Source organism: Pinus tabuliformis, chromosome J (genome assembly GCF_031772625.1).
Source record: "Pinus tabuliformis cultivar Carrire ecotype Pingquan chromosome J, CPIR1, whole genome shotgun sequence".
Taxonomy (NCBI): domain Eukaryota; kingdom Viridiplantae; phylum Streptophyta; class Pinopsida; order Pinales; family Pinaceae; genus Pinus; species Pinus tabuliformis.
In genome coordinates, this window is record NC_142295.1 from 969,093,224 (window position 1) to 969,120,397 (window position 27,174).

The 27,174-nt window shown below is 39.0% G+C and overlaps 1 pseudogene; it reads right to left on the reverse strand.

Moving 5' to 3' along the window:
* Window positions 1–2,108: 2,108 nt before the first annotated feature.
* LOC149230060 (protease Do-like 9 pseudogene) overlaps window positions 2,109–27,174 on the reverse strand; it is a 28,740-nt pseudogene continuing 3,674 nt past the window's right edge.

Here is a 27,174-nt window from a genome sequence, read left to right on the forward strand (position 1 = left end):
GCACAAATTTCACGGTTGCAGGCACATAACTAGGGAATTGGGACTATAATCACTACCTTGAAGGCTTATGCATGCGACTCGATGTCTACAGTTGCATGGATGTAATCTTGTGCATGAAACTAGGAGTCTAGGTCATTAAAAAAGTAAGTTATCTTAGGGTTTGGGCACCTTGAGTGGTTGTTTAGCTCTTGTGGGTCATGTAGCTGTTGAAAAAGGTCAGTCAAGTTTTAGTTTGTTGATTGCACTTCCTTAACTATAATTAGGAAGTTTAATCATGTTGTAGTAACCCTCAACTCATGTTTACCCTGGTAGGATGGTGAAACTGGGTAGATATGGGAGGGGTCGTTACAACGGTTCCAAGATCTGAGCCACTTTTTCAAGCTAGCTTCCAGAAAATTGCCCAAAACTTCCTATAACTTTCTAGAAACATAAACAAGATGACGAAAATTCCAACCAATCAAAACTCAAAAATAAATTGACCAAGACATGTCTAATCCATGATGTACATATTGTCAAACATATGGTAAACATAGAAGCTACAAGTCATGAATGCATATTTGATCAGAGATTTTTGAACTACATCTGAAAATCACAAAGAATACTCAATTGCCTCTCTAGTTAGCTGCAACGTCACGTGTTATCCCATACATTCATCAACCATTCAATAGATTATCAAATCGTGAAATAGATCCATAGCTAGAGCATATAATATAACCAACATATAACCATAATAGAGACCATAACAAATCAACCATAATGTCAACATGATAACCAATACTAGTGATCATAGATTACAATAGGAAAATAGCTCTTATTAACATATGAAAATTCCGACCAATTCAAGGACTTCTACGTACCACGTGACCATAGATTGGGTTGAACCAAATCTCTCTTTTAGCCAATCACCTCCATGCCATATTCCAAGAATGAATGTGGGATCATAAGGGTTAAACCAAAACAAAACCAACCAGGGCTTCTAGATGCCAAACTACATCAACCCTCAACCATAATTATCTCACCTATAAGGCCCATAAACCACTAGCATCAATGAGATCGATCTCTATCCAGGTTGTCCAAGGATCTAAGAACTAGTAACTCAACCCACAGCTAAATCAAGGCTCCAGATATTTTGTTCCAACCCATGGCTCCAAGGACTAATAACTCAACCCATAAGGCTCCAGAGCATTTGTCCCAACCTGTGGGCTCCAAGAATTTGTAACTCAACCCAAGTTGTTTCAAGGCTCTAGAGAATTTTTTTCCAACCCATGACCATAGGGAACCTGAGAACCAATCAAAAAAATAAGTGGGAAACCCACAATTCCATGGATATTTAGGAAATGGAAAGGCAAGGTTGAAACCACTGTTAATCTAGGAAAATCTCCATGCCAATGAAAACACATAACAAAGGAATCACATGGATATACCATGCATCCAAAAATCAACAAGGAAATCACACATGCAACCTGTTACCTACAAAGTATCCCTGTTGTAGCTATTGATCCAACTATTGCCCTTGTTCTCCCTTGCTTTCCTTTCCTTTCTTTATCCAATCAAAGTGAATGCTAGAGTTCTCCAAGGATGCTTCAAGATTACTCTAAGTGTGCAAGAGTATGAGATAATGAGAGTGTTCTCAACTCAAAACTATAAAAATATAGCAACTTATTCTTTGATGCCTTTTTATCATTAATATCCCTTGTTTTCTTTATTTTCCTACATTTTCCCTCTAATTTCCCTTGCATGAAAATTTGTGTCTCTTCACCTTCGTTTTCCTTTATTTTCATAATTAAATGCCAACTATTGCCTCTTTTCCTTTCCCAATGCCTTTGCTAATTTCCATAGCCATTAATTAATCCACAAGTGATTCCCACTATAATGTTTTACCCAACATTCAACTTAGAATACATGTCTGATGTCCTTGGTCTTATTTTATTTACATGTAAAATCAACCAGGGGTTGTTACAATATATTCCAAGAATAAATGTAACACATGTTGTTGAATTTCCATCACTATAAATCTAATCATCCTTTAAACATACTACAATATGCCCTACATATGATCTAGTAACTCACTTCTCTAAAGTCTCAAAAGCTCCCCACATATTTGCATTCTAACTCCCAACCATAATTTGAGAAATCATCACCAACTATTCATATTTTGTTTGTGCCATAGAATGCAATAGCTTGTCCAACAATTTTACTGGATCATTGTAGTCATAATACTTTTCATATTTAGAACGAAGGTATGTCATGGAGAGAGATGAAAATACAAAACCTAAAATGATGTAATAAGATGGAGGCTTCCCTTTTATATGTGCAAGGACTAGGTGTTTGTGAGTAGAAAGCTCAATATCAGATTTATGATACTCAAAATCATAGAGAATTTTGACTTTGAAATATTGTCCTATGTACTTATTTGAAACAAGGTAGCTAAAACCTATGTGCTCACCATTCATGAAAGGGACAATTCCATTATTAGCAATACTAATTCCATCAAATCTTGGGATAATATCTAATGACCTTAAGAATTTACTACTAGATCTATTGGTTCTATAGTTCTTACATGAACACCTTTTTGGTTAGACATCATTCCCATTGCAATACAAAAATCAAGATTCTCTATTTTTAGCCATTCTATTCCAATTATGGGAAATCACTCATAGTCCCTTGAGTGCTCATAATCCATGGAAAAGTGTGTAATAATAAGATTTGGAATAACATATGCAATATTTTATGCATCTTCATGTTAAAGTGGTTGAAATGCAATTCCCACACAATAGACCTTTTCATTAAAATCAATCCCCCCAACATTTACAAGAACATCAATCTGGACTCCAAGAAGCTCAATGGCCCCATGGAAACATGAAAGAACTTCGATATGTGATACAAATACATTAGTCATAGAAATTGTGTCACTTTCAAATGGATAATCTACAATAGTGACAACATCCTACAAGGTGGGTAGGGCTCCAAATTCAATTGGATATACTCCTTTCCTAAACTCATTATCGCTCACATTTAGCATCACAATATTACATTTACTGCCAATCATGAGCACAATAGTCAATTACTATGTATTTGATCTTCGCTTCTTTAGCATCACTTATATGATGCTATATCGTATGCCCATTGGTTATTAGAATGCAACCATAAATACTAAACCTGTTGCTTACTCGAGCTAAATTGATGCTTGCACTACCACGGAAGTGAAAAATTTGGTTCTTTATGCACAAAAAAAACTTTGACTATTGGATTGGGCCCATAGCGTGTGGAAAGCCTAAAATATGAAATTCTTGCATCATTCTTTGTTGTGATTGCAAGGTATTTGCCATCAAATTCTGAGAACGAAATATTTTTCTTTGGAATTGATGATGTAGTGTCAATGGCACTTGTAATTGGGGCTACAATGGTGTTGGTCTTGGGGTCAAATATTGAGGTTTCACTTGGGAACTCGGAGCATGTATCGGTTAAACTAGAAAAACTGACGAAATCTCAGATCTAGGATGTTGTTTTGTTAAAACAAGATAAATCTTAGATTTAAAATCTTGCAAGTCTCTATTTCCTTCAAATAGTGGCTCCAATGTGCTTGTTGTTTACTTTGAATAAGCTCCAACTACTATTGTGTCTCAGAAAAAGTAGTCAACACTTTGGAAAAAAATAGATGATTTGCAACACTACGTGTGCTTGACCATGTTTATGTTCATTAAAATTAAAATTATATATATATATATATATATCTATATATATATATATATCAAATAGAATTCCCCTCTAAACTGAGAAGTACAACCCACTCAACACTTATGATAGGAAAATATGAAATTACATGATGACCATACCAATTCTTGCAAATAATTCAATTTCCAGTGCCTCTACTACAACCAAAATATCACCACCACATGCCTCATTGAGTATAAACTGAAATAAATCCATGTACTTAGAGAGACCCATGCAAGCCTGACCTTAAATATACATGAAACAAAGGCCAAGAAATTAGATATCTCTATGTTGGTCTCCTCAACACGCTGACAGTAAATTAACTAGGGGAAATAATGTTGCCTAGGAAAGCAAAGCGCCATGAAGAGCACATTTGCAATCCCATTATATATACCTTGAAATTTCACGATATCCATAGGATTCCGAGTCCCTTTTTCAAAAAAATCAACAAATCTTGAAATATATTCTTACTGACTCCTGGGAGCTCACTGATCAAGGTCCCTTTTGGCCCATAACTCAACTAGGCACTTCATCGCTTTAAACTGAATTTTTCTTATTTGCAAGCACCCTTCAAAGTTTTGGAATATTTTATTTTATTGCATCAAGGAAATAGATACTACCAACTATGCAATCCAAAAGGAAATAAGAACAAGAATACAAAACTTTAAGGAAGTGTTGGGATCCTGGACAAAGAATGGATTAAGGCAATTTTACAAGTGTAGGCACATAATCATGAGGGAAAAGTAGATTGGAAACAAATGAATTCTTATGTAATTTTCTTATCATCATTCCTAAAATTGTTAATCAAAGAAAGAGTCTCATGTTGATTCTTACCTCATGTTTTACCTGTATGTTGGAGCCACCAAGTATGTTGATAATGAATCGTGTGAGGTTGATAACCGTTGACGATCAAACTGAGTCTGAAACTAATCCAAAATAGGGTACCATGTTGATGTATGATGACTATTTAACGTTGATGATCGATGAAGGTTTCTTTACTGTTGAACTTTGAAACTCATTGTGTGGTGTTGATAACTAATGAAGGTTTAAAATCTACCCCCCTTATTTGGAAACCAAAGGGGCTGTAACTGTTGCTGAAATTTTTAAAAACCTTCATTGAATCCTGATCCCATGGTGCAACTCTCTACCATCTGAATGAATGTGTTGGAGTCAAGCATGGAAAGAGATCATCGGATTATGGATCATTAATGCATGCCATTTTGTTGGGTTTGGAGCCTGATTATCTTCTTTATTTAGAGGTATCATCGCATTGGACCCTAGTTCTTAATGTGGTGGCAATTCCGCCCATAATATTTTCACTGCAAGGGGGGTCCAGGGGGGGCGACAACAATCTTTAGGAGCCCCCCCGGCGGGGGATCAGGGGAAGCGACCCCGAAGCTAAAAATAGATGTAATGTAAAATTTTGTAATTTCGTAGTAAATCTAGGTCATTCATTAGGCAAAGCTCTGGTGGTAGGAGTTATGTCTAATTTAGGGTTTGTTCCCTAGAAGGCAACGCCTCACTATATATGAAGGAATTGTATTGTGTCTATGTAGATTTGCATTCTGAATGAGAAAGAGAGAGGAGATTGTGTGAGAGCGAAGAGGGAATTACATCAGATATGTTGTAGGTTGTATCTCTTCAGTTTGTTGGATAATATAAAATGAAGGACTAGTTATTTCCTGTGGACATAGCCCAAATTAGGTGAACCACATATATCTGTGTCTCTCTTGTTTTATGTGTTTTCTGTGTTTATATTTCTGCAATATATTTTATGTGTTCCATTGCTCTGTAATATATAATTTTATAACAACTGGTATTAGAGCCAAAGGTCTATTTGGATGATAAACTCGTAGGAGAGAAGGGTTCCTAGTTCGAGTGGGAGCAATGGCAGAAGATGGTAGGTTTAGGGTCGAAAAATTTAACGGCCAAAACTACCAACTGTGGAAGATGCAGATGGAAGATTATTTGTAACAGAGAGATTTGTACCTAGCATTGAGCGGAAAGACAAAGAAGCCGATGAGTATGATAGACATACAATGGGATATTCTTGACAAAACGAAGCTTGGAACAATACAATTGCGCCTAGCATCATTGGTAGCCACTAATATCTCAAAGGAAATGAAAACAGAGGGTTTAATGAAGGAATTGGCCAAACTATATGAAAAATCCTCAACCTCAAATAAAGTATTTCTTATGGAGAATTTATTTAATATGAAGATGTCAGAAGGTGGATATTTTGCTGATCATTTAAATGAATTTAATATAGTTACGAGTCAGCTAATTTCTGTAGGGGTAACTTTTGGTGATGAAGTTATGGCTCTGTTATTTCTGTGCTCATTTCCAAAAAGTTGGAATAGTTTAGTTATGGCCATTAGTAGCTCTTTCTCTGGAGCTAGTACTTTAAAGTTTGATGATGTTGTCGGTGCAATCCTTAGCGAGGAAATGCGACAGAAAAGCTCCGGTGAGACATCAAGTAATGTTTTGATTGCAGAGACTAGGGGAAGAAAATTGGAAAGAGGAAATAGCCTAGGATATCGCAGTAAGTCAAGGAAAGGAAGATCCAGGTCTGGATCGGGGATAGTGTGCTGGAAATGTGGGAAGAAAGGACACCTGAAGAAATACTGTAAGTCTCGGAAGCGAAAAGAAGGAGACGTGCAGTAAGAAAACAATCATGAAGGGAATGTGATAGGTGATGTGTTGCAATATGCTTTGATTCTTTCATTAGAAAATATTATTGATGCCTGGGTGGTAGTTTCAAGGGCCTCATTCCATGCCACACCTGATAGGAAACATTTTCATGATTATGTTCAAGGAGATTTTGGACAAGTTCGATTGGGTGATGATAAACCCTGTAAAATCATTGGAATGGGTATAGTTTTCATAAAACAATAGAATGGAAATCAATGGCTATTGAAGGAGGTAAGGCATGTTCCAGATCTGAAGAAAAATCTAATTTCAACAAGGTAGTTGGGAGGTGAAGGCTGTGTAACTAATTTTACAGATAAAACTTGGAAGGTCACTAAAGGATCCCTGGTAATAGAAAAAGGAGAAAAGGTTGGTACATTTTATTTATGCAATGGTATTTCTAATTATGTTAATGCTTTAACCTCTATAGGAGAAGATACGACATTGTGGCATCATGGGCTTGGGAACATGAGTGAGAAGGGGATGCAAATTATTCACTCAAGAAATTTGTTGCCAGGCTTGAAGCATGTTGATTTAAAATTCTGTGAGAATTGTGTTTATGGAAAACAAAAGAGAGTCACATTCCTCAGAGTTGGTAAAGAAAAGAAGAGAGAAAAAATTAAAGCTTGTGCATATAGATGTATGGGGACCTGCTCAGGTATCATCTCTCGGCGGATCTCATTATTATGTTACTTTTATTGATGATGCAACTAGAAAAACCTGGCTTTATTGTATTCGAAATAAATATGATGTATTTGATACTTTCAAGAAATGGAAAGCTTTGGTTGAAAATGAGACAAGAAAAAGGTTGAAGTGTCTCAGATTAGACAATGGAGGTGAATATTGCAGAAAAGAGTTTGGTAGGTACTGTTCAGAGAATGGAATTTGCTCTAAGAAGACAGTTCTAGGAACACCACAAGAAAATGGCATGTCAGAAAGGATGAACAGGACAATCATGGAGCGTGCAAGGTGCATGAGATTGCCTGCAAGATTTCCTTTACAATTTGGGAAGATACTGTAGATACTGTTTTTTATCTAATAAATAGAGGGCCTTCAAGTTCCTTGGATGGTGGTATTCTAGAGGAGGCATGGACACGTAAAAAGGTAAACTACTCATTTTTAAAGACTTTTGGTTGTGAAGCCTTTGTCCACATTAATAAAGAAAATAGAACAAATCTTGAGGCAAAATCAAAGAAATGTACCTTTATTGGATATGGTGTTAATGATTTTGGTTATCACTTTTATGATTATGAAAAACACAAAATCATTAGAAGTAGAGATTTCATATTCAATGAAAAGGTTTTGTATAAGGATCAATTGTAGGAAAATAAATAGGAAAAAGAAAACAAAGAATACATAGTGCTTGATGAGATCACATAAAAAGTGATGGTGCCTGAAAATCATAATGATAAACAACCAAAACAACAACAACAACTACAACAACAACAAGCACCTCAAACACCTGAAAGTGGTGTTAGAAGATCTACCAGGATAAGTTGACCCCCTAAACGATACTCTCCTTCATTATATTATGTATTGTTGATTGATTCTGGTGAACCAGAATATTATGAAGATGCAGTGCAGGTAGAAACTAGGAAGAAGTGGGAGCAAGCCATGAAAGAAGAGATGGAATCCTTAGCACATAACTAGACTTCAGACTTAGTCAGGCTGCCTGCAGGTAAAACAACATTGTAGAATAAATGGGTTTACAGGTTGAAAGAAGAAGATGGAGGTAGAAAAAGGTATAAAGAGAGACTTGTGGTGAAGGGGTTTGCACAGAAAAAGGGTATAAATTTTGATGAGATATTTTCTCCTATTGTTAAAATGACTTCAATCAGAACTATTTTAAGTCTAGTAGCAGCTGAAGATTTGCCTCTTGAGTAGTTAGATGTAAAGACAACCTTTCTCCATGGGGATTTGGAGGAAGAGATATATATGCAGCAGCCACAAGGATATGAGGTAAAAGGGAAGGAGAAAATAGTGTGCAGGTTGAAGAAGAGCCGGTATGGCTTAAAATAGGCTCCAAGGTAGTGGTATCTAAAATTTGACGGCTTTATGTCTAAACAAGGTTATACTAGATGTCACTCTAATCATTGTGTTTATCTCAAAAGGAAAAATGATGACAACTATATTATATTGTTATTGTATGTAGATGACGTGCATGTTGTAGGTTCTAACGTGTAGGAAATGAATGTGCTCAAAATAAAATTGGAGAACTCATTTGCAATGAAGGATTTGGGTGTTGCAAAACAAATCCTTGGTATGAGAATAACTAGAGACAGGAAGAATCGAAAATTAACATTGTCTCAGAGTGAGTACATAGAAAATGTGTTGAAAAGTTTTAATATGCAAAACCGGTTAGTATACCTTTGGCTAGCCATTTCAAACTAAGTAAGGAGTTGTGTTCTAAGACTTAGGAAGAAATGGCTTACATGCTATGCTTCTTAACCTACAAGAAGATACCAGAATACAGAATATGCGAAGAAATATACCCAGAACATAGAATAGTGAGAAACAACAACAAGTATTTTATTATTCAAAAAGCAATGTTCACTTGCCTCTTAGAGGGGGCAACCTCCAATAGAGCAGAGCTCGATTCAAAATAAGACACGATGCTCCTCGCAAGGAGTCTCTATCCTTTATATATGACTCATACATGCAATACCATGGATCAATACCATGGTTCTTATTAATACCATCTATCTAATACCATGGCCCATTTGCAACTAACTATGGTCCCGTCAGTAATTGAGGGTTAACCAATTACAATTATTAATATGGGATTTACTGACTCCTTACTTAACTAAAACTATGACTCGATCCTACTACATAAATAAGGGGGTTAGGGTGGGACCCTAACATGCCCTCCCCCTTAAGAATAGTCTTGTCCTCAAGGCTGAAGCTGCGGAAACTGCTGAAGAATAGTGGTTGGTTCCCAGGTTGCATCTTCCGGAGAGGTGTCTTTCCACTTGACGAGGACTTCCCTGATCATGCGGCCATGCAGGTGTTGTTCTAGTGTGTCTAGGACCTGTTTAGGTTCGAGCCAGATTGACCCTTCTTCATCCAATTTAGGTAGACTGGTTTGAATTATACAATTGTTCCCAATCACTTTCTTGAGGCATGAGACATGGAAAACTGGATGGATTTTTGCAGTGGGTGGCAAAGCTAGCTTGTAGGTCACTTCTCCAATGCGCTGAAGTACTTGATATGGTCCATAGAATTTTGGAGATAGTTTATGACAACCCTTGTCTTTGAGTGAAGTTTTCTTATATGGTTGTAGCCTCAAAAATACCAGATCCCCTTCTTGAAATTGGCGCTCTGAGTGATGCTAATCTACCTGTTGCTTCATGTGGTTTTGAGCTTGATGAAAATTCTCTCTAAGATGGGCGAGCACGGTTGTGCGGTTTTGTAGGAGTTGATCCACTGCTTGTACCTTTGAGCACCCCTTGATATAAGAAGTAGGGGAAGGAGGGAGTTGACCATAAACTTCTTCACAAGGAGTCACTTTGGTGGTGGCATGATAGTTGGTGTTATACCACCATTCAACTAGAGGCAACCACTGTACCCATATATGTTGCTTTTCTGAAGTGAAACACCTAAGGTAGGTTTCCAGACATTTGTTGACGGATTCAGTTTGACCATCCGCTTGTGGATGATAGGAAGTACTGAGTTTTAGTTGGGTGCCTTGTAGCCTGAAGAGTTCCTGCCAAAAATTATTGGTGAAGATCGGGTCACGATCAGACACAATAGAAGTGGGCATGCCATGCAATTTGAAGATCTGATACATGAAATATTGAGCGACCAAAGTCGGTGTAAACGGGTGGAGTAGGGCGCAGAAATGAGCATACTTAGAAAGTCGGTCCACAACCACCATGATGACTGACTTTCTTCCTGACTTTGGAAGACCTGTAATGAAATCCATAGAAACCTCCATCCATATAGATGTCGGGATAGGCAACGGTTGTAATGTGCCTGGTGCTTTGACTGTCTCCCCTTTGTGGCGTTGATAGACATCACATTCCACTACAAAAGTAACAATGTCCTTTTTCATGCCTGTCCAAAAAAATGATCTTCTAGCGCGAGCATATGTCTTCTGAAAGCCTGAATGTCCTGCAATGGGGGATGAGTGCAATTTTGCCAAAATGCGGCTTTTGAGGGTGGATGTTGGTGATATTACGACTTTGCCCTTGTAGCAAAGAATCTCATCCTGCCACGAGTAGCCCTTGGTGGAATTTGGATCCGCCTGCAATTGAGTAATGAGTTGGGAGAGCCAGGGATGTGAAAACCATTCCCTGCAAGCTTCTTCAATCCATTCTAGAATGGGAAGGGAAATTGCGAGTAGGGTACTTTCCTCCTCAAATTGGCGAGATAATGCATCTGCTACACTATTTTCGTGCCCTTTCTTGTAAATGATCTCATAATCATATCCCAGCATTTTGGTGAGCCATTTATTTTGTTGTGGGGAGGATAGGCATTTCTCCAAAAAATATTTAAGATTATGATGGTCTGTGCGGATTTGGAAACGTCGCCCCAGTAAGTAAGGTCGCCAGGTATCTACTGCATGTAAGATGGCCATCATTTCCTTCTCATAGGTAGATTATCACAGATTCTTCCCACTTAGTTGTTGGCTTGTGAAGGCCAAGGGTCAACCTTCCTGCATTAAGACCACCCCAATACCCGTACCCGAAGCATCACATTCAATGACAAAAGATTTGGTGAAATCAGGTAGTGCTAAGACTGGAGTGGAACACATGGCATTTTTGAGAGCTGTAAATGCCTGTTGTGCATCATCATTCCAAAAGAATGAATTTTTCTTGAGGAGTTGAGAGAGGGGCTTAGCAATGTGACCATAATTGCGGACAAATTTGCAATAATAGCCTGTGAGACCCAAAAATCCTCTCAGGCTCTTCAAGGTCTTAGGTTGAGGCCAATCCTGCATTGCCTAGATCTTTTTGGGGTCCACATTGACACCTTCACACCCCACAATGTGGCCCAAATACTCAACTTCTTCCATGCCAAAAGAACATTTGGACATTTTAACAAATAATTTATGCTTGTGGAGCAGTTGCAAGAGCAGATCTACATGCTGAAGATGTGTGGCGCAAGTGCAACTATAGATGAGGATGTCATCGAAGAAGACAAGGACAAATTTCCTGAGATATGGTTTGAGAAGGTGGTTCATAAGGCTCTGAAAAGTAGATGGGGTATTATAAAGACTGAATGGCATGACCAAGAACTCATAATGGCCTTCATGAGTTCTGAAAGTAGTCTTTGGAATGTCGACTTCCTTCATGTGAATTTGGTGGTAGCCTAAGCGAAGATCCAACTTAGTGAAGCATTTAGCCCCATTGAGTTCATCTAGCAAATCATCAACAACCAGGATGGGAAATTTATCTTTGACTATCAACTTATTGAGGGCCTTTAAGTCTGGACATATCCGCCATTCCCCATCTTTCTTGAGCACCATGACCACCAGTTATGACTAAGGACTAATGCTAGGACGAATGACACCTGCTTCCAAAAGTTCCTTGATTATTTTTTCTATTTCATTCTTTTGGGTGAAAGGATATCTGTATGGGCGCACATTTGGTGGTTGGGCCCCTGGAACCAAGGTGATGCTATGATCATGTTCCCCTCGCGAGGGTGGAAGCTCATGAGGCTTGTCAAAGAATGGCAGATGGTTATTTAAAATCTGTTGCATCTCAGGATGAATCTGCAGAGAATTGGGTTCGACGGCCTGGATGGCATTAAATTGAGCTATAACTCCATGATGGCCCTTTTTTAGCAATTTTTCCATCCTATGTGAGCTGATGATAGAGGGAGCTCTTGCCTGGAGTCCACGGAAGGTATGCGTGGAGTTGTTCTGCTTAAAGCTCATATATAACTCTTGGAAATCCATTGTGATTGGTCCAAGAGTGCAAAGCCATTTAGCACTGAGGACAATTTCGCACCCTCCCATGTGTACGGAAAACATGTGGGTCTTCAACTGATAATCCCCCATTTGAAGTTTGACATTTTCACAACAGCCTTCACATTTCATTATTCCCCCATCCGCAATTTGGACTTGGAAGTTAGAAACTACTCGTACAAAACAATGCACTACTTCCGTGACTTTTTGATGGATGAAATTATGTGTACTTCCACTATCAATCAAGACTACTACTGGCCGATGTTTAATAAAACCTCTGATTTTGAGAGTTTGAGGTGAAGAAATCCCTGCCAAAGCATGTAGTGAAATAACTGGTTCATCAGGGACATTGTCCTTCTGGTTGTCCTCTTCTACCTCCTCCGGTTCCTCAAGTGGTGGGGCTTCCTCCAATTAGCTGTAATCAGTGGCATCAATTTGAAAAAAATTGGGCTCCTTGCATTTATGACCTAGGGAATATTTTTCATCACAGTAGTAACATAATCCCTGCTTTCTTCTTTCGGCCATTTCTACAGGTGACACCTTTTGAACCTTAAGTGTTTGAGTCATGCTGTGAGCCTATGGGCACAACCCTTGGCGGTGAAATTTGGGTGAATAGACCGGGCTGCTAATGCACATTCCACGTTATGAGCTATGTTGCAAGCCTCTGACCATGTGGGAGGGTGGTGTAGTTAGACATGGGCTTGTATGGCCTCTTTAAGACCGCTGATAAAACATTTCGTGTAGAACGCATCTGGGAGATCCCTAGTGCGGAAATCTAAGGCTTCAAAGGCTGTAACATATTCATCCACTGTGCCAGTCTGTCGGAGCTTAGTGAGATGACCCAAAAAGCAAATTCCTGGTCAAAGCGCTCTGTAAGAGATTTTTTGAAGGTGGCCCAAGTCATAAAACTTCCATTGCAACATTGATGCCATTCCCACCATTGCCATACATGCTCTCCGCCATAAGCTGAGTCTCATTATCTAAGATGTTATTCAGATTGAAACACTACTCCATTTGTGCTACCCATGCGGCTGGGTGAGAACCATCAAATTTATGCATATCCAGCTTGGGAGGTCGCAGATGAATCGTTGGTGGGTGCCCTAGAGGTGAAGAGAGTGGCTAGACTCACCCTCACTGTGTCCATTGCCAATATACGCCTCCTCGCGGGCTTCCTCCTTGCCCTTAGAGAGTGCGTAAGTTTGTTTGTCAAGCTGAGCTTGGATGGCTTGCAAGGATTGTTCAAGTTTGTCGATCTTCTCATTGGCCATAGCTTGAGCTCTAGTTTCTACCATGCACCAATCCGATGTACTTGAAATTTGGGACCGCCCAAATTTTTTTCACTAACAATTGAATGGTACCACCTTGCTTAGCTCGTCGTCTTGATTCTTATGGGCTAGATCACTAATAAGCACCCTGGGTCTCAAATTTTTTATTTTTTATTTTTGAAAACTCCTAACGGAGTTTTACTCCTTGCCTAGGAATACTGCAGTAGCCGAATCCCCAAAATGTCAATGCTGCCAAAAGTCCTGCGAAAATCACGCCCCGGTATAGGAACCCCACACAACTACTCAGATCTAGTGGATCTGAGAGATATGAATGGCTGATCGGATAGCTCTGAGCAGTGGAACAGATTACTGTTGCGGATCTGATGGATCTAATAGATCAGAATGCCTATTCTGTTAACTCGGAACTGCAGAACTGATGTCTGCTGCTGCTACAACCCCACTTGCGAGATCTGATCTGGCAGAGATTATGCATGATCCCGAGATAGAAAAGGGAACTATGGTCTTGAGGAGTTTTAGGTGCTACGGATCACAATATACATAAGGGTCTGACAGTAGTACTCGGCCCAATGTTTCAGGGATCTAACTAAGGAGGATCAACCGTACCCTTAGCCGTACAACCTGACTACCCTATCCTACGGGCGAGTAATATCTCTGAGTGCTATTCTTGGTGTACTGTAGCAGCAAGACGGCTGACGGTTTATCTATGGTGGGGTTTCAAAGGAGCTAGGGGGCTTCCGATATAACCAGAGGGTACTTGGAAGACAGTCCATGCACGGTTCTGTCTAATGTACTTCTACTCGAAGGGGTACCCACAGGGGTTACAAGGGAGTCCAACAAGCGTGACCACCTCTTGTATTTCCTACGTGCATGCCTCCCCAAATTCGCAGGTTTATGCGCTCAATGACAGATCCCGTGGTTTAAAGGCACTGGAACATGTCTCTAGCCAAAAAAAAAAAAATTGCTAAGAAATGGAGATCCCACCAGCCCTGGAAAGAGATCTGATACCACTTGTTATGCTTCTTAACCTGAAAGAAGATACTAGAATAAAGAATATGCGAAGAAATATACCTAGAACATAGAATAGTGAGAAACAACAACAAGTATTTTATTATTCAGAAAGCAATATTCACTTGCCTCTTCGAGGGGGCAACCTCCAATAGAGCAGAGCTCGATTACAAAATAAGACACGATGCTCCTCGCAGGGAGTCTCTATCCTTTATATATGACTCATACATGCAATACCATGGATCAATACCATGGTTCTTATTAATACCATCTATATAACACCATGGCCCATTTGCAACTAACTGTGGTCCCATCATTAATTGCAGGTTAACTACTTACAATTATTAATATGGGCTTTATTGACTCCTTACTTAACTATAACTATGATTCGATCCTACTACATAAATAAGGGGGTTAGGGTGGGACCCTAACATTATATGTCTAAAGTTCCATATGCATTAATAGTTGGAAGCTTAATGTATGCAATGGTCTGTACAAGGCCTAATATTGCACATGTAGTGGGAGTTGTAAGCAGGTACATGAACAATCTAGGAAAAGAACATTGGATGGCAGTGAAGTGGATTCTCAGGTATTTGAGAGGTACCAAAAATCAAGCATTATGCTTTGGTGTTTCAAACATTTCTCTCCAAGGATATGTTGATGCAGATATGGCGAGTGATAGAGATAACAGGAGGAGCACAATGGCATATGTGCTTACTGTAGGTGGAACAACTGTCAGTTGGGTTTCAAAACTACAAAGTACTGTTGTACTCTCAACAACGGAAGCAGAGCATGTTGTTACTATAAAGGCTTGTAAAGAAATGATTTGGTTACAAAGGTTTCTAGATGAATTGGGTAAGAAGCAGGAGTTGGGTAGGTTATACAGTGACAACGAGAGTTCCATACATCTTGCAAAGAACTCTTCATTTCACTCCAAGACTAAACATATACAACGCAAGTACCATTTCATATGGTCAGTGTTGGAAGATGGACAGTTGAAGCTGGAAAAGATACACACTAGCCATAATCCTACAGATATGTTAACAAAAGTTGTAACCAGGGAGAAACTAAGATTCTGCTCAGTTTCAATTGGTCTTCAAGTATGATGAAGAAGATGAGAAATATGCAGGTCCAAAGCAGAGTCATTTTCTAGCAAATGAACTAGCGGTGGAGTTGCTATAATCAGTCTCCAAGTGGGAGATTATTGGGTGTGGAGCTTGATTATCTTCTTTATTCAGAGGTATCACCACATTGGACCCCAGTTCGTAATGTGGTGGCAACACCGCCCGTAATATTTTCACTGCAAGGGGGGGCAACATCGATCTTTAGGAGGCCCCCTCTGGTAGGGGATCAGGGACAACGCCCCCCAAGCTAAAAATAGATGTAAAATTTCCTTGTAAATGTTTTAATTTCATAGTCAATTTGGGCCATTCATTAGGTGGAGATCTGACGGTAGAAGTTATGTTTAATTTAGGGTTTTTTTCCCTAGAAGGAAACCCTTTACTATATATGAGGGAATTGTATTGCGTCTATGGAGATCTGTATTCTAAATGAGAAAGACTGATGACATTGTGTGAGAGCAAAGAGGGAATTACAACAGATTTGTTGTAGGTTGTATCTCTTCAGTTTGTTGGATAATATAAAAGGAAGGACTGGCTGTTTCTCGTGGACGTAGCCCAAATTGGGTGAACCACGTATATATGTGTCTCTCTTGTTTTATGTGTTTTATGTGTTTACATTTCTACAATATATTTTATGTGTTCCATTTCTCTATAATATATAATTTTCTAACACATTTACTAATGTGATATGGCTCACCAATGATCTTAATGAGCATCAAGCCACCCTGTACATCTTGCTAGGGACAAAAAAATACATTAAGTGCGAGTCACCTGGAATATCCAATAATCAGGGGAAATTGATGTATTCCCATTATCATCAACAAGAGAACTCGCCATCAATGAATGCATGCCTCAAGGTACTAAATTAAGTCTCTAGCCTTGAGCAAAGATAACGTGTTGATGTCGATTGGTCAAGACTCATTAGTAGGAGGAACTTAATGCATCCCACATTAGCTAACATGACAATATGCAAGAATTTGAATAATTTGCAAAGAACCAACAACATAATGCAAATATTATTGAGGACTTTGCCTTCTAGTAACTTAGTTTTCAAGCAAGTCCTTATATAATTGCATCAGTTTCCTATCTTTCATAGTTAGACTTATTTTATCTTTACTATTTATTTATTTAATCTCCTACACTACTTGAAAATAGAGCATCACTTAAAGTGTAAGCGTACTTCTAATGAAGCCATGTGCGGAACAAGATACTAAATATTGTCATACTTGGATTTAAGAAGTAAGCTTTAATATATACCGAAGTATGAGAAAGAGACTACTTTAATGTATATGGTGCATGGAGCTCTTGAATGATGGAGAATATTATATGCTGATGATAGTTTGGAACTAGGCTTTAATGTGATCCACATATTCTTGGATCTCCAATTCATTAAAAACTATTGCCATGTTCTCCTTTGTCATGTACTGCAAGTCTTCCATGGCTTTATGATTTCTTTCTTGAAGTCACGAAGGATTTGACGAGAGGCAAGAGAGAAAATCCTTAGCCTTGAGTTCCAATATATGATTTCTATTAATTGTTTCCTATAGTTCTTTGGTTTATTTGGGAGGTTGGAAAGGATGATCAAGGAGACTTCCTAAGTTTTCTTCTTGATATGGCTCTAGTTTTAGATGTTTGTCATGAATCTTTTGACTTTATCCTTCTCCTTGAGGTGCAGTTATGCTCCTAATAGCTATTAGGATTTCCTCTTCTAGATATTAAAATTTGCCTTAGCTTAGGACTTCAATATATCTTTGAGTAGCTTTCCTGTTCAAGTCCTTTTTAGCACCCTTATTCTATGCTATAAGGATTAAAGAATGGGTGTTTGGTGATGGAGATACCCTCAAGGATCTTCTTGAGATCCTTGGAAGACTGTCAGATTAGCTGCATTTGGCATGGAGATACATGCATATCTGTGTTAGTCAAATGAGATTCAAATCAGGAAGAAGGACTTATTACCTCAAGTCTTGGTGTGGTGTTGCCGGAGAGCGCAAAGTAGCAGAGTGGAAGACCCCTTAGCTAGCTCCAAGATCAAAACCTACACATAGGTAAGACAAGGTGTAATATCACAACATATAACTGTGATTATAAATGCACTAACATATAAAGATATCAAATCACATGTATCTAAGCCACTCATAATAATGACATTGCATAAACTTGTAAACTAGTTACAATACTAATGCCATGGAGTGGACAACACAATTAAAATTCTATATTAATGATAGAAAATGGTGATTACAACCATCGGTTGTATCAGCCTTCCCTTACTCCTCCAGCTCCTCTCTCTCTCCCTTCTTAACCTCTTGCAGTTCCTTTGTTGGATACTGTCTTCGATAGTCAAATAGGTAATCCTTTCAAATGTTTCGACCTTTTCCAAAATGGCCCTAGCCTCACATATATAGCATGAGAGGATAAGCCTTGCCAAATCCTTCATGAGTTCCTTTGGGAAAAAGCAGAGATGTTTCCATGCTTTTGTGCTCTTTCCCCATTTGTATACTCCATTAGGAATAGTAATTCCTCCAAATAGGTCGAATCTTGAAGTTTCCCTGCTTTTATGAGCTGACATAGGAGTGAATATCAGGATATTTCTCGGTCAACTTGTTCCTTTGACCCATGGAAACTAATTTAGGTTGACTAATGTAGGTTTAGCCCCGTACAAAAATTACCTGCATACGAATTCTAAAACACAGAAAATAAACAATGCAAGAGCATAACACATAAAACACATATACACAGAGATTTTCCTCTAGATCCCAAAACTGGGACTACGAGCTTGATTTTTCATAATATTCCTTTCAATGTTACAATACATATATATACATGCCTAAGCATCCAATACCATGGACCGAAAACCATCGTGTCCAACACCATGGAATGAAAAAACCATCATGTCCAAAACCATGTGTGAAAGCCATGCACAAAACCATAGGTAGGTTCACCCCACCTAATATAGGGTCCAAAACAAATTTTCCCTGGGGTGCTGCCCCGGACCTCATAGAGGGGGGTTACTTGCTGCACAATCGATGCAATGTAAGGGGAGCTCTTGCGCCCCTCTAACCCCTCGGTTAACTGTGTTGGCTAGTCGTGGAAAGAATATAACACAACCCCAACATTCTCCCACTTCTTTTCTTTCCATAGGGAGCCACAAGAGAGCTTAGTCATTTATCCAGCCCTGCAATGCCCATTGTTTCTCTACACCAAGAGAACTTCTCAGAGCTCACATATTTTTTCAATGCATTTGCAGCATTCTTAAAAGTGTCCACCTTTACCAGCAGCACCTTTTTGTCTTCCATCATATTCCTCACAAAATGATACTGAACATCAATGTGCTTTGTCTTTGAATGGTAAGCAGGGTTCTTTGCCAAGAAAATTGCACTTTGGCTGTCACAGTCTATCCTTATAGCTCCCTGTACTAATCCCATACTTGAACATAATCTCCGCAGTCAAACTGCTTCCTTTCTTGCATGAGTGGCTACCATGTATTCTACCTCTGTAGTTGATAGTGCCACTACAGACTGTTTCTTACTCATCCAACTGACTGCACCTCCAAATATGTTAAACACATACCCACTTGTAGATCTTCTTTGATCTATATCTCTAGCCTAGTCCACATAAAAAAAGCCACAGATATCCAAAACTCTGTCCAATCCTGGTCTTCCTTGGTAGCACAACCCATAATCACTAGTGCCATGCAAATATCTGAAAACCTTCTTCACTATTGTCCAATGCTCCTTCCCTGGTTTTGACATAAATCTGCTCAATACTCCCACTACATGTGCAATGTCTGGTCTAGTACAGAGCATCACATACATCAAGCTACTGACTACACTTGCATATGGAACACGGGACATATCCTCTTCCTCTTCTTGTGTCTTGGGACACTGTTCAAAAAATAACTTTACACCTATAGGAATAGGAACCTTCACCAGTTTACTATCATGCATATTAAATATTTGTAGTATCGTCTTGACATACTTCCTCTGGTTTAACCAGATATTCCTCCTTTCTCGATCTCTTTTACTTTCCATGCCCAAAATATAGTTTGCAGCACCAAGATCTTTCATGTCGAATTTGGAAAACAATTGGGTCTTAAAATCCTGGATAATTTCTTCATCATTTCCAACCAGCAACATATCATCCACATACAAGACTAGATAAATAACACAGTCACCAATTAATTTAAAATACACATAGTGATCTGCTTTGCTTCCGGTGAAGCCAAGTCCCCGTATAGATGTATCAAATTTCTGATACCACATCCTTGGTGACTATTTTAACCCATACAGAGACTTCTTTAACTTGCATACCAATTCTTTGTTACCCTTCAACCAAAAACCTTTAGGTTTCTTCATGTAGATCTCCTCTTCCAGATCCCCGTGAAGAAATGATGTCTTCACATCCATCTGTTCTACCTCAAAATCGAAAGCAGCAGCAACAGATAAAAGTAATCTAATAGAAGCTACCTTGACAACAGGAGAAAAAATATCACCAAACTCAATTCCTGGCACTTGGGAATAACCTTTTGCTACTAACCGAGCTTTGTATTTCTCCACCTTTCCTTCTGAATTTGTCTTCTTCTTGAACACCCATTTTCTTCCAATGGGTTTCCTTCCAGCTGGTAACTCCACTAGATCCCAAGCCTCATTTTTGTGCAAAGATGCCATTTCATCAACCATGGCCTCTTTCCAGAGTTTTCCATCCTTTGAATCTACTACTTCCTTCACAATTCTGGGATCATCACTAGTAATAGATAAAGTAAAATTTGAATAGAAAGAAGATGGACTATACCTTTCTGGCTACCTTCTTTCTCGAACTGATCTTCTCACACCCAGAGTTTCTGGCTCTTCATCTTCTGATTCCTCCTCTACTGCAGAGTATGATTCTTCCTCCTTAAGCTCAAACTCTATCTTATTAGGTTCCTTTGGTTGGACTTCATGTTTAATAACATCTTTCACCTCTCTGAACACCACATCTTGGCTGTACACAACCTTCCTTGTTACTGGGTTCCAAAGCTTATAACTGTTTAAACCATCCTTATACATAATAAAGATGCACTTTTCAGATTTACTATCCAACTTGGTTCTTTTCTCCTTTGGACCATGTACATATGCATCACATCCAAATACCCCCAGATGTGAAAGAGAGGGTTTCTTACTAGTCCATACCTCTTGTGGAATCTTATCCTCCAACTCTGATGAAGGTGATCTGTTAACCAGGTAACATGCTGTCTCCACCGCCTTTTCCTAGAATTCCTGTCCTAACCCGACACCACTGAGTATGCTTCTTGCCATTTCCATCAACATCTTGTTCATTCTTTCTACAACTCCATTTTTCTCAGGTGTGTATAGAGTAGTCTTCTACTGTGCTATACCACACTTCTTACATAATTCTGCAAATTCCTTACTACAAAACTCTCCACTGTTATCTGTCCTCAACACCTTTATCTTCTTCTCTGTCGGGTTTTCCACCAGAGCCTTAAATTCTTTAAACCTGTCAAAGACTTTATATTTATTCTTAAGAAAATATATCCATGTATTCTTTGGGAAGTCATATATAAATGATACATAGTACACAAACATGCCCAGTGATGGAACCTTCACAGGTCCAAACACATCACTGTGCACAAGTTCTAATATCTATTTCTCCCTCTTACCACTAGAGGGGAAACTCACCTGATTCTGCTTCCCATATACATAATTGTCATAGAAATAAAAATCCAAAGATATATTACTCATACCTTTACCATGAAGTATTCAAAGGCCCTTCTCTCTAATATGTCTAAGCCTTTGATGCCACAGCATGGTCTTCTCTCCAGAGACCACTAGATTTTCTACTCCACTTTCAGGAACCACAAAATTGTTGCACCCATCAAAAACAGTGCTACCTTGCAGCTTGTACAAAGTTCCAATCCAAACTCCCCTCATCAATACCAGTGCTCCCTGAACCATCTTGTAGGTATCCTTCTTGAACACTATTTTTACACCTGCATCATCTAGCTTGCTTACAGAAAACAAATTTCTAGCCAATGCAGGAATATGCAGAACACTTAGAAGTGTTATAACCCTTCCACCTTGCAACTTCAAATTTACTTTTCGGCGACCAATGATTCTAGCCTTCTTGTAATCCTCCAAGAAGACATCACCACCATCATATTTCTCATACTCGCGGAACCACTCTCTATGGGGAGTGAAGAGAAAGGATGCACTTGAGTCAATCAAACATGCCTCATGATCTACATGTGTACTTGAAGAAGCCAAGTACACATCCCCACCTTCATCTGAGGTGGTTTTCGCCTCTGCATAAGGAACATCATCAGATCCCTTTCCTTTATCAGGAGCTTTAGATTTACAATCCCTTTTGTAGTGCCCTTCCTTTTCGCATTTCCAGCACACCACCTTTATAGGTTTTCCTGGAGATTTAGATCTCCCACTCGATGACTTACTTTTGTTTCTGTTCTAGGACTGTCCTCTTACAGACAAGCCACACCATTTTGTCTCTCCATATTTTTCCATCTCATCTCCTCCGTTAGCAAGGATAAGACTATTTCATCAAACTGCAAGGCAGTTGCATTGCTACCTATTACAATAACCAGAATATCCCACGAATCTGGTAGAGAATACAAAAAACTGATGCACTTATCTTCATCTGAAATTTTAATATCAACAAATAATGACTAACTTACTACAGTATTAAATGCATTCAAATGCTCTATCACTGAGTCTCCATCTTTCATCCTCAAGTTATACAACTTTTTCTATAGGAATAGTTTATTCACCAGAGACTTAGATTGATACGAAGTCCCTAACTTGTACCACAAAGCCTTAGCCGTAGCTTCCCCTGATACATTCAACAGTACTAAATCTAAGACACACAATCATATTGTGCTTTTTGCCTTGAGATCCAACTTCTTCCATTCTTCATCGGACACTCCCGTTGGTTTAGTACCCAGATCTACTATGATCCACTAATCTTTATCCACCAACAGATCCTCCATCTTGAGTTTCCACAACTCAAAACTCTGAATATTAAATTTCTCGATCTCTATATTTACACTGCTCGCCATCTTCTTTCACCGCCAGAATCGATCCCGCAGATCTCCCACTGAACAGGGTTTACCACAGGCCTGGGTGAAACCCCTCAGCAATAAAGGCATCCCCTTGAAGCCAAAACAGCTTTGATTCCAAATGTAGGTTTTAACTCCGTACAAAAATTAACTGCATACGAATTCTAAAACACAGAAAATAAACAATGCGAGAGCATAACACATAAAACACATATACACAGAGATTTTCCCCTGGATCCCAAAACTAGGACTACGAGCTTGATTTTTCATAATGTTCCTTTCAATGTTACAATAGATATATATACATGACAAAGCATCCAATACCATGGATCGAAAACCATCACGTCCAAAACCATGGACCAAAAAAACCAACGCGTCCAAAACCATGTGTGAAAGCCATGCAAAAAACCATAGGTAGGTTCGCCCCACTTAATATAGGGTCCAAAAATATAAGACAACCCCAACAGCCCATATAACACAACCCCAACAACCCCTACGTGGGCTAGTCATGGAAATAATATAACACAACCCCAACAACTAACACCCTTCCCGAGGAAACAAACAAAGTTACCCTAAGCACTAACGCACTTGATGCATTGCTAGGAAGCTTTATAAACTAGGTTGCTAGTTCCTGGAGAGTGTTAGCTTGACAATTAGGCCTATGAACTTGGTCAGTATTTCATTCATCCTGCCTTTCTCCTCTGAGCTAGTGAGGAGGTCATTTTCCTGTATAAAAGATGCCCCCTAAAGTGTGAGAATAGAGGCATAGACGATGACCAAAATACTTTATATAACTATCACTACCTTCTGGAAAAAGAGAGAGAGGATTAGAGATTTGGGAATACGAGAAACCTGATACAACACATATATAAAAAAACTAAAATCATGTCCTGAGTCGGGAATTCCCATGCTTAGTAGCTATTTTAGAGCAATTCCTCAACAAAGAGATATGACGATCGTATCCTCTGAAAAAACAATGTGGAACTTGTGTCATAATAAGATCATTCTGAGGAGCTGTCTCCAAAACATAATATACGCAACTTGGGAGAGGAAACAAGGCTGAGTGATGTAAGCCTATACCCAGGTCTTGATTTCCGCTTCTCCTTAACAACATAGTTCGATACATGTGAATAAAGGAATTGAGGTCAAACATGTATGAAATCATCTGATTACCAGTCAATAATGAAGATTGTTAACAAACACGAGGATGGCCACCGATCATGGTGATGGTCTCCAAGATGCACAGTACAAAATAGCGAGTGTGAACAATGTTTTTGTCATCGAACAATCATAGAATTGTTTAACTAGGAACCAATAATGAAAACCCCTGACCAAACAAAAGGTAACCTACCACTAATGTCTTCAAGTTCCAAGGCACTGAAGTGTTTCTGGGTCTGCTTCCTAGATAAAGTATTGAAGTCGATAGGAAGAGACCTGTCGAAAGGTAGGCAATAATGTGTCCTACATCAGTCGACATGAAACAGGGCAAGAATGATTGCTTTTTGAAGAATAGTTTGAACATTGGGTAAAAATGACAAAGGGCATGATGGAAGAATATCCTTGATGGTTTGATGGAGGAAATAGAAGATAAAGGTTTTCCTTTGAATAATAGAAGGCACAACACAAAGGTTTTAACCATGTAGCACTAGACTCGTGAACACCAAAGAGTGTTAGGATACAGAGATGCAAGAACATCAGGGTATATAGGATAAACTCATAGGATGGTAAGGTTCATATTAAGAGGCCGGCACAAGGAAGGTTTTGCTGAGGGAGTGCCAGGTTCAAGGGAGCGACTGTTGCCGAAAATCTCTTTTCAAAATACTGACACAAAGCAATTGTATTGTCCATTTTCCCCATCTGATTAATTTAGTGATTTTAGAGGGTAAACTCATTGGTATTTTCATATTTCAAGAGTATGAAAAGATCAGAAAGAGCGATTCCATTCCCCATTTGTTTAATTTAATGAGTCCATACGGGTAAACTCGGTGGTCTTTTCATATTTCGAGAGTCTGAAAAGATCGTAAAGAGTGACTCCAGGGTGGTTCCTTTGTCATAGTTTTAACCAGGTGCGACAAAGGTTTAATAGTATACCCGAAAAGGTTCCTTTTTTTTAAGTTAATCTATCAAGTTCAGATAAAGAGATAAACCTACGCTCAATAGATGTTTGCCTCATTTTGTTACAAGTATGAAGAGACAGAGTAAACTCGATATTCGTCATGAAATTTTAATGAGTCACATGACGACAAACTCAATTGATCTTCATCAAATTTTAATGAGTCAAATGAATAAAACTCAAGGTATCTTTTTCAGTTTAATGAGCAAGGAGAAAGAGCTAAAATAACTGCTCATTCCTTCTTCATAGATTTAACAAGCCCAAAGAAGTGAAAAATTCAGGGTTTTTTCAATTTAAGAGCAAAAGATTCCCAAAAAAGAAAGTGCTCATATCATCGTCATAGGAGTTTAATGAGCCCGATGATGAAAAAAATGGGGATTTTTCAGTTCAAGAGCAAGAAAATATCCCATAAAAGAAAGATCTCATTGAGAATTGAACACAGTCATTTCTGCACTTCAGCCCTGAAAATCCTTTCATCAAAACTTGAGTAATTTATGACAATATGTGGATACAGTGTTTGATAAATATCATAGGAAATGAACTACTTCTACTTTAATGACTTTAATTAAGACAAGTCATACTTCCAGAGTGACTATAAGGGAGTTTTTGCCCCTCCACTTTCACCATTTGCATCATTTTAGTGCTGTGAGAGTGTTTTGGAGCCAAAGAGGAGTAGATCTTCCACGAATGATTGTGGGAAATCTAGGCGACCATTCGACTTGCCGTCTGTCCTAGGTAGATGCCAAAACCCTTATCCTACATTATTTAACCTTTTTTAGCTACATTGGGGGTGGATTTTTAGACTTTGGGGAATCCCTAGGTCATTAAATGCGGCTAACACCCCCTTTTAGGCCTAGAGGGAGCGTTAAACGCCCTTCACAACCCGGAGGAGGGCATTAGTCCACCCTGATTTCCATAAAGGGGGGTGTTAATGCATGAGGGTGCATTCTAAAACCCCAACAAGTGATTTCCCAAGAATTTTTGCCATTTGCACTAATTTTTGGGTTGATTTGTGTAGGTTTTGATCAATCATGACTAGTTTATGGAGAGAACAGGCCCATGATCGACATGAATTACTTATGTGAAATGATCAAGCTTGTATACTTGCATTGTACTGATGTGGTTTGATGAAATATGCACAGCTTGACCTGATGAAAGGTCAGGAGGAACTTTTAAGCTGGATCATTCAGCGTTGGGATGAACACCAAGGGTTGTTCAAGATCGGGGACGATGAGCTTGTAATCGATAGAGATGACATATATTTTTTGACTGGTTTGTCATGCAGAGGAGCACGAGAAAACTTGATTGACGGTAGGCCCGATCCCCGATCCACCTTAGAGCTGATCCGAGCTTATTATATCCCTGAGAGTGGACTTGTGAGCAATAGGGTCCCTATAGAGCAGATTAGATCTAGGTTTTTTGAGGGTCATATTATGGCTGATTATGTTCTTGGTGGGGTCTACGAGTCCCCATGTTGTGACAACTGCCCAACTATTGCTTCCCATTGATTGTGTCCAACCATAGATCTTCAACTGGTTTGAGGTGGTTCTTCGTCAGTTGAAGGCAGAGTTGACTACATGTAAGACTCTGACAAAAAAAAATATTGGGTACGATACTCTCATTGTATCCTTTATACTTGAGAGGGTTCTAGTTATGCGACCGAGTTTAGGTCCACTTGATCTGAGAGAGCCTAGGTAGAGGCGATGGGCATCTCTCAATCCTCACACTAGAGGGGGATCCATTCGGCATTTTTTCTAAGAAGATTTCTTTGAATGGATCAGTGGTCAAATCGTGATGATAAATGACTATGCCTATGAGGGCATGGAAATTACAGGTGATCCTAACTTGATACTAACGCCTTGTACAAACTAGGGGCCTCAAGGTAAGAAGGTTTTTAAGAGTAGTTAAAGTATTTTTGAGCTTTTGAATGTTTACGTAATGTCTTTGTTTATTTTATGGGTGACCAAGTACTAACATGAATATTTTTTCTTGATACAAATGTGGCACCGGTGCGACCTGCAAGCGAGGGAGCTAGCTATCCGAAGGTGGGGGAGATGCTCAGAGTCTCCACGAGGTTCTAAGGAACCTCGAAGGTCTGAGTATGGGTGTTATTCCCTTCCTATGAGGGATATTCGAGCTCACATGCAGTGACACACTATTGGTGTGCCTAAGTGGTTTCTGGTTCCTCTTCGGAGGATAGCTAGAGTTGTCTTATTTTTTCATGAGCAGTAGGCTCTATTATCAGGAACATGGTATATCTAGCGGGTGTTTATAGT